General features: G+C 41.8%; 1 pseudogene; it reads left to right on the forward strand.

Moving 5' to 3' along the window:
- Positions 1-12,244: 12,244 nt before the first annotated feature.
- LOC126199858 (5S ribosomal RNA) lies at positions 12,245-12,361 on the forward strand (annotated as a pseudogene).
- The last annotated feature ends 1,783 nt before the right edge of the window (positions 12,362-14,144 follow it).

Raw genomic sequence — 14,144 nt, forward strand, 5'->3', positions numbered from 1 at the left:
TACTATCCACAAGTTTATCAAGGCACTGTTGGTCCAGTTTTGTCCCACTCTTCAATGGCCATTCGGTGTAGATCCCTTACATTAGTTGGTGGGTCACGGCGCACATAAACAGCCCATTTCAATCTGTCCCACGCATGTTCGATAGATTTCATGTCTGGAGAACATGTTGACCACACTAGTAGAGCGATGTCGTTATCCTAAAGGAAGTCATTTACAAGAGGTGCACGATGGGAGCGCGAATTGTCGTCCATGAAGACGAATGCCTCGCCAATACGCTGCCGATATAGTTGCACTATCGGTCGGAGGATGGCATTCACATATCGTACAGCCGTTACGGCGCCTTCCATGACGACCAGGTATACGTCGGCCCCACATAATGCCTCACCAAAACTGCAGGGAACCTCCACCTTGCTGCACTCTCTGGGCAGCATGTCTAAGTCGTTTAGCCTGACCGTGTTGCTTCCAAGCACGTCTGCGACGATTGTCTGATTGAAGACATATACGACACTCATCAGTGAAGAGGACACGATGCCAATCCTGATCGGTCCACTCGGCATGTTGTTCGGTCCATCTGTACCGCACTGCATGTTGTCGTGGTTGCAAAGATGGACATCGCCATGGACGTCGGAAGTGAAGTTGCGCATCATGCCGCCTATTGCGCACAGTTTGAATCGTAACATGACGTCCTTTGGCTGGACGAAAAATATTATTCAACATGGTGGCGTTGCTGTCAGGTTTCCTCCGAGGCAAAACTCGTAGGTACCGGTCGTCCACTGCAGTAGCAGCCCCTGGGCGGCCTGAGCGAGGCATATCGTCGACAGTTGCTGTCTTTCTGTATCTCCTCCATGTCCGCACAACATCGCTTTGGTTCACTCCGAGATGCCTGGACACTTCGCTTGTTCAGAGACCTTCTTGGCCCAAAGAAACAATGCGGACGTGATCGAACCGCGGTATTGACCGTCTAGGCATTGTTGAACTATAGATAACACGAGGCATGCCTGATGGGATGACTGGACGTGATCGGCTGTCAGAGCCTCTCCGCCTGAAAGGCGCTGCTCATGCATGGTTGTTTACATCTTTGGCTGGTTTAGTGACATCTCTGAACAGTCAGAGGGACTGTGCCTGTAGTACAATGCCCACAGTCAACGTCTATCTTCAGGAGTTCTGGGAACTGGGGTGATGCAAACCTTTTTTTGATTTGTGTACACTGTTGTGCATAAGAATTCCTTTTGAATGATGCATAGTGACACACTGTATCATTGGCGCTGAATCGTAGTAATAAGGAACATCTTTTACAAACTCCAGAGTTAAATTGTTTAGATTACTTTTTTAATAAAATAGGAACTGAGGTGTTTCAACGGCCTCACTGAAACGCACATTTTGCTGTGCTTGCAATTATCGACCTTTGACTAAAATTTATTGCTTGTCCTTGTGGTGTCATACAGTTTATAGGATTCGCCCGACCGAGCATTGGACATTTGTAACTCTGGAAAAACCATCGCAGTTCTGCTGCTCATCTTCAGCTATCTGATGCTAATGTCAGTGTACATTCATCTAGTTTCATGCCGATGCCTCCTGCTTCCCTGTTATAAGCTGCGCCTATTTCCTATTTCTCGATGTAACCCGTTCGGCATTTCATTCACGATGTATCACTGCCAGATACGGCCAACAGTCCAGTCCCAACGTCACCCCACACATTCATACGTAAAAATTTAACTGTGCTCATTTAATAAATGTCTATTACTTAATACAAATTCATTGCTTTGAGCCCAAATAAAGAATCACGACACGTAGAGATATCGTTTACAAAAGACGTATATGAACTATAAGATGTCCTAACTCTATGAAACAAGAGATTGGCTGTAACACATCTACAAGGGTAATATGTCTAAGAGGCAGCAAGCAAAACGAGAAGAAATACGTATTTTGGAAGTACAAGAATAGCTGAAACTAATGTTAAAATGCGCAGGCGATATTATCAGTTCTTTGACTTGTTTGAAACGAATTGGAAAAAGGCCTAGGAGCGGTGAATTTAATGGGCTACCCCTTAGTACCGAAACTGCGTTAGAAATGAGAAAACTAATGTTGAAAGTGATAAAGATTAACAAAAATTAGAACAGAAGGCATAAACACTGTGTGAAATCGTGCAGAGGAAGTGAAACATGATAGTCCAATTGAATGAGAGACAGAAACTTCCTTGCAGATTATAACTGCGTGCCGGACCGAGACTCGAACTCGGGACCTTTGCCTTTCGCGGGCAAGTGCTCCACCAACTGAGCCACCCAACCACGACTCACGTCCCGTCCTCACAGCTTTAATTCCGCCAGTACTTCGCCTCCTACCTTCCAAATTATACTGAGATAGGTGAGAAAAATTTTCTTCATCAAACAGCTCTACCAGCGCAAAATATCTAAATAAAACGGAAGAAGATATTTGTGAAGCTGTAATTTGGAGTTAAGCTGTTTATAGAAGCAATCGTGAATTTTACCAATACCAGGGAAAGAAAGTGGACTCGCTCATATTCAACAAGATTGACAGACGGTGGTCATGCACCAGTTCCAGAACTAGTTTTCAATTACCAACAATAATCACCTTGAAATAATTACGAAGTAAGGACAAGGAGCTGGATATATTTAATCTGTTAATGACTGTAACTAATTAGAATGTTCGACATCATATGATGAAGATGAGCATCAGAAAAATAAATTAAATCAGTTTCAAATAACTTGTACCACGATAAATGGAACGATTCTCAACAAAATCAGAAAGGGCAGAAAAATTAAATTTCATAGAGTGACGATACCGTTACCACTGTTTGAAAATAGTGTCTTGAACAGTAGAGAATAAAGAATGATTCTGTGATATTTAATTAATGAGGCGAACAGCTTGATAATTTTTATACTGCAAATAAGGAAGGGAACATGGAGACAAGAATTTAAAGAATTTATTATAAACGAAACGACAGAAGAAAGAAAGTATTCATAAAACCATCGCAGGACAGGAGCTGTTGACTTCGCCGTTTAGCACCCGAAAGCAATAACCATCATCAGCATTAAGACCACTATTTACCTTTTGTAGATAAAACACTTTAGTACACATTCTGAAGATATAAACTGGACCTAGATGAAGATTTGAAACACTTGGATAGTAAAGAAATTGATAACTGTATGTTCATGTTATATACAAATGATTACATTTTGCACCCTGATGAGTACAGTGATAATGATAACTGTGTTTGTGTGTGGGTGTAGGTGTGTGTGTGTGTGATTCGCTTAACTATTTTTTTTTAGCTAAAGTAATTGTAACTGGGGAATAAATAGTGCAGACAGCGATTGTAGCACCGACATCTTGGCAGTAAAGAAAACCGTTTCCAGATATTACTGGAACGGAGTTCCCGGTAAACGGTGATATTCTCTGCGTCTCGGTCAACGGATGTCTCGTATTGTAGTAGTATCCAGTATAATGACTGGAGTTACTCATTTCTAATATAGTGGTGATGTTCCATGCCATACTTCCGATGAAACTGCTTGAGCTGAGTCCCTTTCATCTCTGGAAGAATCAACACGTTACAGTATTTAGAGATTTATTAGACCAATTTTCGCCCCCTCAAATATTTCTGCTTCATCCACAATAAATTTGAAAGTTATTATTTTGAAGTGCCAGTGTCAGAAGTAAATTTCCTAGCCTTTTTCTACATTTAGATGTTAATTTCTTTACAACTTCAACATGCAGCGAATAGGTGTTACAGAGAAGACAATGAACTCAGATCAGGGATCAAGCGTTTAATGTATCCGTCCGGTAATTAGGAATGAAGTTTTCCATGAGTTTCCTAAATCGCCTAAAGCAAATGGAATATTTTTTGGATCAGATACGGTGCTCCTAGTACTTTCCCAGTTTGTTCTAAATCTCGAATTACCTCGTCTCAACAGAGAATTAAGACACAATCAGCCTCAGTCGTTCATTAGAACCTAATATTTAATACTGCGCACTATCTACAGAATTTGAAGATTCTTGAGGCTTTACTCAGTTTATTCAGTGAACACATGATCATGTCAGAGACTATCTTCATATGTATGTGCCAGTCATGCAACTGGAATGAGTACTTTCGATGCAAATTGAACCTGTCACTACCAGATGACAAGCGCGTTTTGTATTTTGCATAGCAATGACTTAGACCATTGTTTTTCTGACGTGGTAGTTTTAGTGCAGATGTGAGCTTTTCGACACGAGCGCAGTTCTCACAAGGCATTTTGACCAGGATTTCTGAAAATAAGCTCCAGTTAGGTGAGTTCTTACACTCCTGCATTGAATGCTACACCACTGGTAGGCAAGGAACGCTTAACTACTTGACTTCCTGTCTTAAATTGATAAGTTTGGTGAGTTCCCTACGTTTTACCGTTGTGCGATTTGATGAATACTGAAATTGCAACGTACCTACCTTCATTTATGTGTGTTTCACTTCACAATAAGCTGGAAATGACTTCACATTCGATATTGTGCAGCAGTCGCAGAGAATTCTTGGGATATTTCAATCAATTTAAAGGCAGACATCATTCGGAACATGGTTCAGTTTGCATTTTAATCTCAATAGTAATTTTCATATTACACAATTCTGTGTATTTGTTTTGAAATACCTTTACCTCTTTCTCCTACATATTAATTGCACATTGCATTGCGTCTGCCCATTACAATTCACTATAAATAATTTGTAGCTGCTACCTACCACTCAGATTACTAGTAACTTGTAATTGGCTTCGGAAATCGTAGTCAGCTCTCAGAGCTCTGAAATTTGTTGTGACATTAGTGAAAAGTGTTGTGCACCTCTCATACTCAGCTAACCTAGAACCAAGGAATTTGCAATTGATGTTGGAGGAAATCGTACGTCAAGATTTTCAGATAATACAAAGGAGCCGACTATCATCGAACTGTTTGTAAATCACATTCATATTCTCAAGGAAAAGGTTTTCCCCTTTGGTATCACATTAACTAGAAAGCAACGTTCAACACTTGAGAAGAAACATTAAAAACTGCTTTTTGTTCCTTAATTTATAAAGAATCTCTACGGTATGGTACAGCGCCTTGGAGGTACGCTGGTTTCTCAACAAAGGCTTTCAAAGAAAAAGTTACTCATCGATCTTTTCATCTTTAGATGGGTACAGATTCTAAAGAAAGCTTTACCGAGATATTAGCATTTGTGAAAGAGCGTCTTCAAAGCGTCCAAACAATAAAGAAATCAACAATGAAAAATTAATTACTCAGCAAGACCTTCTGTCTCGGTGAAATTCTGTGCAGTCAATGCAGACTTGAAATGAAAATGCCGCAGTGCGGCCGAGAATCGGATACTGCACTTCAGCGTACGTCCGACTATTTAGCGCACATGACGGAGAACGTAATACCAATTTTACACCGCAGGACAGGATTTATATCACTATATATGTAGCTATCCTGCTGATTTTTCTTGCGTAATTGGAAAATGTATTTAGAATCCTATGTGGTAAACCGTTCTAAGTGTTGAAAATTATTAACCACTGAAGGGAAGAAGTGGTAGCCTGAAATAGATTAACATAACAATTGTATCACGTTACACCTGTTATAAAATGACGTATTGATTTCCAGAAATCGCTGACGTAGGTACGTCAAGACAGCTCCTCCGCAAATGACAACACAAATTATAGCAAAATGCTATTATTTTTTCTGTTTAGATTGTGGCAGTACAGTTTGCAGCGTGACAGGGGATTAACGGAAGGGTGCGTGGTCCTGAATAGAGTGACAGTTATTTGGAGAATCTTCTTAGGTATACTTTGATGTTGCTGTATGTAGGCGATGGACTTACATACTATATTACGCTCTTGCTCCACAGAATAATTGTCAAATACTTGTTCTGACTGAGAGTAATTGCTTAACAACACACTTGTCTCAGTTTTGTTCTGTTGCGTTCAGTGGAGTACATAGCGGAAGCATTTCCGTAGATGGTGAAGGAAAAAAAAATCAGATTTTCACCTATCCGACAGGCCGTCCAGTACTGTGGAAAGCTATTTACTGGGTGACAGTTATTGAACTATATGAAATAAAATCGTCATCAGTTCTGAACAATTTACGTTCATACTACACGGTTGGCCGTGGGGCACGATGGGAATTAGTATGTTCGTTTAGCTATGAAGCCCACTTTCACTTGCATCGGTTCGTCAATAGGGGAAATTGACGCATTTTGGGGCTGAGAATCGGCGTTTCGCGATCGAAAAGTCTGTTCACCTGTTACCTACCCCTCACTTATCGACCTTAATGACAGTGAAAAAATTAAACCGCGTGTACCTAATGGAAATTTGGGAAAAGCAATCGTCACCGAAGTTAATCTGTCGGTAAAGAGGGAGGAAAGGGTTACATCTAAATGAGAGGAAAAATGCCAATGAAACTGGTGGAAATTAATTTTGAAAAGGGGTAAAGTTAATAAAGAAAGTAAATTTGCGGCCGTTACGTTAACAATTAACTAGCGGTAATTAGATATTTGAGATTTGGGGGAAATTACGGTCGCCAGTCCTAAGGACAATTACTATAGTAACTGAAAAAGAAAGGTTATTACACATATAATTAGCACTAAAAGCGTGGCAACTGAAGGTTGACACGTGTTGTGTGAAAACTGAATGTTTGTCTGCAGTAATAAATTTCGCTACACCCTGACTTAATTTAGCAAAAGAATTAATAAAACTGGAAAATTGAAAGTTAGTTTAGTGACTGAAATTAGTAGTGAACTTTGTTTCTGAAGCATATCGAAATTCAGTAAAATACAGTTGGTCTTGGGCTACCTCAACAATCATTTCAAAAGGACTTGAATCTACGCAATTTAGAAATAAGAGATTTAACTTCGAACTTGAATTAAATGATTCTGAACAATTAACAATAGTAAAATTTAGTACGTACCAAGCTGAGCTGCAGTCGCAGGTAAGCTAAAATATGCTAACAAAACTCGCACTCTTAATTTGTGCTCGTGTAATCTAAATATTGTAGCCAGCTATGAATACTTTAATTGAACTTTGAACTTAAGGCAGTGAAATTGAATTATATTATTTTAATGCTGGCGTTTGAATTTCAACGACACTCGGGTTCATTTCGGAAAAGGAAGGGACCCTGCTTGGCAATGCAATTGGGACAATGAGCAACAAAGGTTCATGCTACGTTGCTGTAATTTTGTGATGCAACAATTTTAAAAGCTGAGGTCTGCCATACAGTTCTGAAACTTTACGTGCTTTTAGTCTTCCTTGTTGGTTGATTGAAGGTTTGAAGTCGTCGATCGAGGAGGTGGCGACAGTCACACATTGTCGGCCGTCGCTGTTGCAGAAGCTGGATGCTGGCGCGCCTTCTTCTCGACACGGTCACCAGGCGAAACGGACTCTTGATGTGTGCCAGCTAATGCTTCTCGTCCGCGACACCGTGCTAGAAACTATTATAGCCAGTCGAGCGCAATTACATGCTGCCCAACCCCTAACACGCGGCAACTCGCGGGAGCGTCACACAACACACCTGCTCCACTGCACTCCCCGGCCAGACTCTTTCTGCTCAGCCCGCGCTCCACGCGGCAGAGTTAACACTACCAAAGATCCTAAACGCTTTCGTTCTCCTCGCGACCTATCGATGTATTCGTTCGATAGCATAGTTTTCCCTAGGCCAGACCCAGCGTATAAATACAAATAATATTCACAAAACAAACCTATATATATATATATATATATATATATATATATATATATATATATATATATATAAACAGTAAAACAATTACAATATACAAAGACACAGAAACGTCATATATTCAGGCAACAAAATATGGAAAAAATATTATAGTACAATAGATGGAATAGGAGGATATGCATTTCCGGCGTTACACACCCTCAACAGGTGACGGTGTGGTGTCTGGAAAATTATTTCATCCCCATTATCCAAAGGGACCCTGATTTCGACAAGACATGCTTCATGCAAGACGGAGCTCAACCACATCGAAGCAGAAGAGTGCTTGATATCCTGTAGGTACACTTGGGGACCGCATTCTGGCTCAGGGGTACTCAGAGGCCACTGACATGGGCCTCGCTTGGCCACCATATTCTCCGGATCGGAACACATGCTGCTCCTTTCTTGGGGCTATATTAAAGACAAGGTGTACAGCAACCTCCCCAGAACATCGCTGAACCGAAAACAGCCATTCAGGTGGTGTTCGGCCACATAGATATTCCGACACTTCAGCGGTTCATGCAGAATTTCGCTATTCGTCTGCGCCACATCATCGCTAATGACGACAGGCATGTCGAACAAGTCGTAACCTAAATCCGAATATCTGTAGCGATGTTTATATTTTGAGTAAAGTGTGTGCACGCCGTAGTTTGTAAGTAATTTACGTTATTTTTCATGTAAAAAATGGTTCAAATGGCTCTGAGCACTATGGGACTTAACAGCTATGGTCATCAGTCCCCTAGAACTTAGAACTACTTAAACCTAACTAACCTAAGGACATCACACAACACCCAGCCATCACGAGGCAGAGAAAATCCCTGACCCCGCCGGGAATCGAACCCGGGAACCCGGGCGTGGGAAGCGAGAACGCTACTGCACGACCACGAGTATTTTTCATGTAGATCAATAATTGTCACCCTGTAAATACTGTAGCATTCTCTGGATGTTATGGCTACAAAATCAGTTCTGCTTCCCCGATTTATATTTCTGTTGGTGTGACAGTGTCAGCAGATGAAGTAGACAACCCAGTTATGAAAACAGAATTTAATGGAACATTGAAATAAATGAGACCAAACACAGCCCCAGGTCAATCTGAACTTCCAGGTGAGGCCTGGAAGAATGGTGGTGAAAAATTGAAACATAAATTTTTGAAAATTATACATTGTAATTATGTTCGTCTTCCTGTTGATTTTGTGGAAAGTAAAGGAATACTCATTTACGAGAATATAATAAGCTGCTACAGAACGATAAACCTATATTCACATACAGCAAAAGTTTTCACATTAAAAAAAATTGTTTTTCAAAAGGTGTTGTTAATTATGATTACTTTCCTGAGACTAAGAGACCAGCGTGATCCGTTTTAGCCTGGAAGGTCAATGAGCAGTAGTCTACGAAAATCAGTTCTTAGGCTTTGGCCAATGATGGGATCGTGTATAAGATTGGATTGCAGCCTCTCAGCGTCCGCCGAGGCCTAACGGTGATGTACTGACTCTCCGAAAATGACTGCCCGGGCGCTGTGGCCGAGCAGTTCTAGGCACTTCAGTCCGGAACCGTTCTGCTGCTACGTTCGCAGTTTCGAATCCAGCCTCGGGCATGGATGTGTGTGATATCCTTAGGTTAGTTAGGTTTAAGTAGTTCTGAGTCTAGGGGGGAGAAGACCTCAGATGTTAAGTCCCATTTTTTTGACTGCTGTATCATAAATAACATCAAAAATAGGACTGTACTGTTTCATTCTATTACATTACCTCTAGTTCGCGTATCCCGTACGAGCATGTATTACATTACTGACGTATTAAGGACACTAGTAGCGTCCTGTCTTCGAGATTTACTTGACGTTAGCTATCGAGACGATAATGTAAGATTGCGTTTGGCATTTTTGTCCTGAACTAACCGGATAAGTAAGCATTTGGCAGATAGCCTGGCGAGCATGTTTTACATATCTCAAATCCATCTGGTCACTTATCACGAGACTGACACACTGACACGCCACCCTTCATCAGCAACTACCAGCAATGAACTATACTTTATAGGGTAAAACCGGGAGAGGCGCCGCATACGATGAACACTGCACACCCGTCATTGTTTCGGCAAACATCGACACGCGACACAGTGTGCACTTATCGACACTGCAGCTACTCAGTGGGCGCAAAAGCATAATAAAAGTGATTCCGTTTCGATCGAGGAAGTTTTACATAAGATCTGGGAGAACAACTTAGGTACGTCTATAAAAATCTCTTCAAAACATTTTTCACCTTCACGATTAGTTCGTAGTGTATGTTAAACAGACAAATATTCCATCAAAAATAGGACTGTACTGTTTCATTCTATTACATTACCTCTAGTTCGCGTATCCCGTACGAGCATGTATTACATTACTGACGTATTAAGGACACTAGTAGCGTCCTGTCTTCGAGATTTACTTGACGTTAGCTATCGAGACGATAATGTAAGATTGCGTTTGGCATTTTTGTCCTGAACTAACCGGATAAGTAAGCATTTGGCAGATAGCCTGGCGAGCATGTTTTACATATCTCAAATCCATCTGGTCACTTATCACGAGACTGACACACTGACACGCCACCCTTCATCAGCAACTACCAGCAATGAACTATACTTTATAGGGTAAAACCGGGAGAGGCGCCGCATACGATGAACACTGCACACCCGTCATTGTTTCGGCAAACATCGACACGCGACACAGTGTGCACTTATCGACACTGCAGCTACTCAGTGGGCGCAAAAGCATAATAAAAGTGATTCCGTTTCGATCGAGGAAGTTTTACATAAGATCTGGGAGAACAACTTAGGTACGTCTATAAAAATCTCTTCAAAACATTTTTCACCTTCACGATTAGTTCGTAGTGTATGTTAAACAGACAAATATTCCCTAGTGTTTGAGTAGTTATATTAACAGTAAGTACTTTAGGCGTGTTTTGATTCTAGTGCCATGAATTTATAAGGTGCGACGTCTATCCCCTACCGATAAGGATACATGCCGCAATAAAATCCATTGTATCACGAACATTTTTTCGTTAGGGATAGTTGTCCCAAAAAAACAAAAAACACTTTTAAATAAGTGAAAAAATTCTGTTTTCTTTGTATTTTAGTTCAAATGCATCATGCGTTCTCACAGTGTCCAAACAGTATCATGGAGACCAAAGCAGAATATTACTCAGTATTCCTCAACATATATATTGACCAATTACTAAAAATTTATTCGCCGAATACTGACAAAATAAGTATAGCGAATTTTTAAATAAAATTTCATTTTTAACTTAATTAATCAATAAGCCCAGCAAACTACTTAGATATATAATTTGATATCATGAAAAAAGCTATTGTTAATCCTTCATCAGTTTCTCTTCAACCGACAAAATATTTTAACCCCCCATATATATATGTGTGTGTGTGTGTTTGTTCAGAATGCTGCTGAGGTCATCAGTCTCCTAGAACTCATAACTACTTAAACCTAACTAACCTAAGGACAGCACACACATCCATGCCCGAGGCAGGATTCGAACCTGCGACCGTAGCGGTCGCGCGGTTCCAGACTGTAATGCCTAGAACCGCTCGGCCACTTCGGTCGGCTGTGTGTGTTTGTGTGTGTGTTTTAATTGAAATAAAACAGGGTAATTTTTCGGTTTTTTGGCATCGGCTTATCACCCGTAACGTAAGGGATAGAAACCGCAATGTAAAGATGTTTTTATGGTCAAATATTCTGTTTTTATGTGTTACATTGAAAAAAAAAGAAAAAGATGCGGGATATTGAAAGTTTGTGAGTTTGGTTCTGCAAAACAAACAGTTTTACTACACGTTGACTGTGGGACTTTACAAGTAAGGTGCTGAAAATGTTCTCCCTCTCTCCCGGATTTACCCTAGTTGAAGCGATATGGAACGTACATACATCTTTAAAGATCCATTCGACGCCATGTCCAGTCCACCCATTGCAGTTGCAAGACGTGTCAGCTCTGTGTATTGTTGCACCACGTGCCGATCGGAAGCGGTGGACTGCTTGCGCAAAGATCAGAGAAACAACGTCATGCAGGGGAAAGCGAGCGTTAGCGTGAAGACCTAACACATTGTGGCAATAACGTGTAATCAAAACGGCAGGGTAATTGTTAAGGAACCTGACGAAGCGAAAGAAAATAGGAAGCGCCTCTGAAGGGTTAAATTTGGCTATACTACATTTAGCCTCCCGCAGGAGTAGACTAAACAAAAAATCTGAACGAATAACTGGCGACAATCGTTCTGAGGTGAGGGTGTTGCTGTTGGAGAAATACTTGCCAGCAAACTCTCAGAAATACCCCACCCCCAAATCGGACCCTGATTCTCAGATGTTCATCCGTTTTCTATGTACACTGCCATATCGGTGTGTCTACATGATGTTGACCACCACCGACTTTAACAGCTGCTAGTATCGAAGTGAAGGCAACTGTAATGCCATATCCAGTACTCAGTCACCTTCTGAGGACTTCGTTCCAGAGGGCCTTCATTATCGCTTATGAACGTCACGATGAGGAATGGCAACGGCCTTGCCGCAGTGGATGCACCGGTTCCCGTCAGATCACCGAAGTTAGCGCTGTCGGGCGTGGCCGGAATTTGGATGGGTGACCATCTGGGCCGCCATGTGCTGTTGCCATTTTTCGGGGTGCACTCAGCCTCGTGATGCCAATTGAGGAGCTACTCGACCGAATAGTAGCGGCTCCGGTCAAAGAAAACCATCATAACGACCGGGAGAGTGGTGTGCTGACCACACGCCCCTCCTATCCGTATCCTAAGCTGAGGATGATACGGCGGTCGGATGGTCCCGATGGGCCGCTTGTGGCCTGAAGACGGAGTGCTATGCACGTTCGATGGGCACAAGCAATGGCGTCATACATTCTGATGCTCGCGGTATTATTGTGTCTCAGCTGTGTGGGTGTCCTTTGTTCTCTATTGGCCGCATACCATGTTTCTCGGGTCCAGGGACCTCCCACTGTGGTTCCTTGCCACTACTCTGCCGCCAAGAGACGCTGCCACAACGACGCGCTTACGCCAATGCCTGACAGGAGACCCCTGTACGAGGCTTTACAACCGCAGCTGTTTAAGGAAATTGGTAGACACTGGTGCTAACATTCTGGTTCTTAGAAGAAACAGACCACTTTCGGAAGTGGGCACTACTCTCTCCATGTCAGCAGCTGCAACTCACAGCGTCAGCGTGCACTGTGGTGGGTGCAGTGTGCCATTTCACTGGACTGGTCATGGAAAGTCAATGGGTTCTTTGCCAGTTGGGTCATGGTAACAGTATATCCGACATAAGGCAAGTAAACTAAGTCGGTGTTATGGAAATTCTACACAATGTGTTAGAGCATGCTGTTTGTACTTGCGTGCTACGCAGCGACCACGACTCAGTAGAAGCTTGTGCTCTCTGACATCAGCCAGGCAGACGCCAACGCCATCGCTGCCAATGTGATCCGCCTTCCGAGCCAGCTGTTGCAAACCTCAGCAGCCAGCTTATTGGCACCCACCTACGTCATCGGCGGGTAACAGCCCCATTTGCAGTAGTCCCGTCTTTGAATTAAAATAAATAGAGACCTATCGCAAACAGAATTGTATCATTAATCGCTCTCTGAGTTGTCCCAGTCAGTAATACCTCTACAAGCCATGTCCAGACGAGGAAGCGGCATTTTTTCTGTACCTACCAACGGATGAGTCCGAGTCCGCCGTCGCCCTAGGGACACGTCCCGTATGTAACATTACAAAATGTTGTACCCAATAAACAAAATTTCGTGATTTCATATCCTTCCTGGTATTTATTTTTTTCTTGGCCAGCGGTGTGCATTGCTATAATATATTTGTATATTGTTATAGAGTGACTAGAGACAAGAACAGACCAGACTAAGTGAGCCACCAATAACATGGAAATAACTGTCATGTCTCTCCCGTTATCCAGTGACTGATGTGGTAGTTGTTGGTCTATATTGTCCACCGTCTTTTCACTGTCCGGCTGTCAATAGTTTCTTCCTTGTTAACGCAGTCGCCTTACGCTCCATGCTAACACAGCATATCTATTGACACTGTACTTACGTTGTATCTAATTTAGTAATATAGATTATTCATACCTTCGTATCAGCGTGCAGCTGAATAGTCAATGTTTATACCATGTCTTCACTAAGCTTTTGAAGCCAGTTCAGTTTACTACTTTATACTAATTTTAATACAAGGTCGCCGATAAAGTTATATTCAGACCAGGAACACAACGATCTTACCTCGCTATGTTGGTAGGTGCTTATAATGTGCCCCGAAACTTGATACTTTGTCGAACATTATTTAATGGCAACCTTAATTGCAATAGGCGAAATAGGCTTACTCCTAATATAATTAATCTGCTTTGTGCAAATATTTCCCACAGAGAAGAGCTCTTCCGAAAGCAGATTAATAGT

The sequence above is a fragment of the Schistocerca nitens genome, chromosome 8 (genome assembly GCF_023898315.1).
Source record: "Schistocerca nitens isolate TAMUIC-IGC-003100 chromosome 8, iqSchNite1.1, whole genome shotgun sequence".
Taxonomy (NCBI): Eukaryota; Metazoa; Arthropoda; class Insecta; order Orthoptera; family Acrididae; genus Schistocerca; species Schistocerca nitens.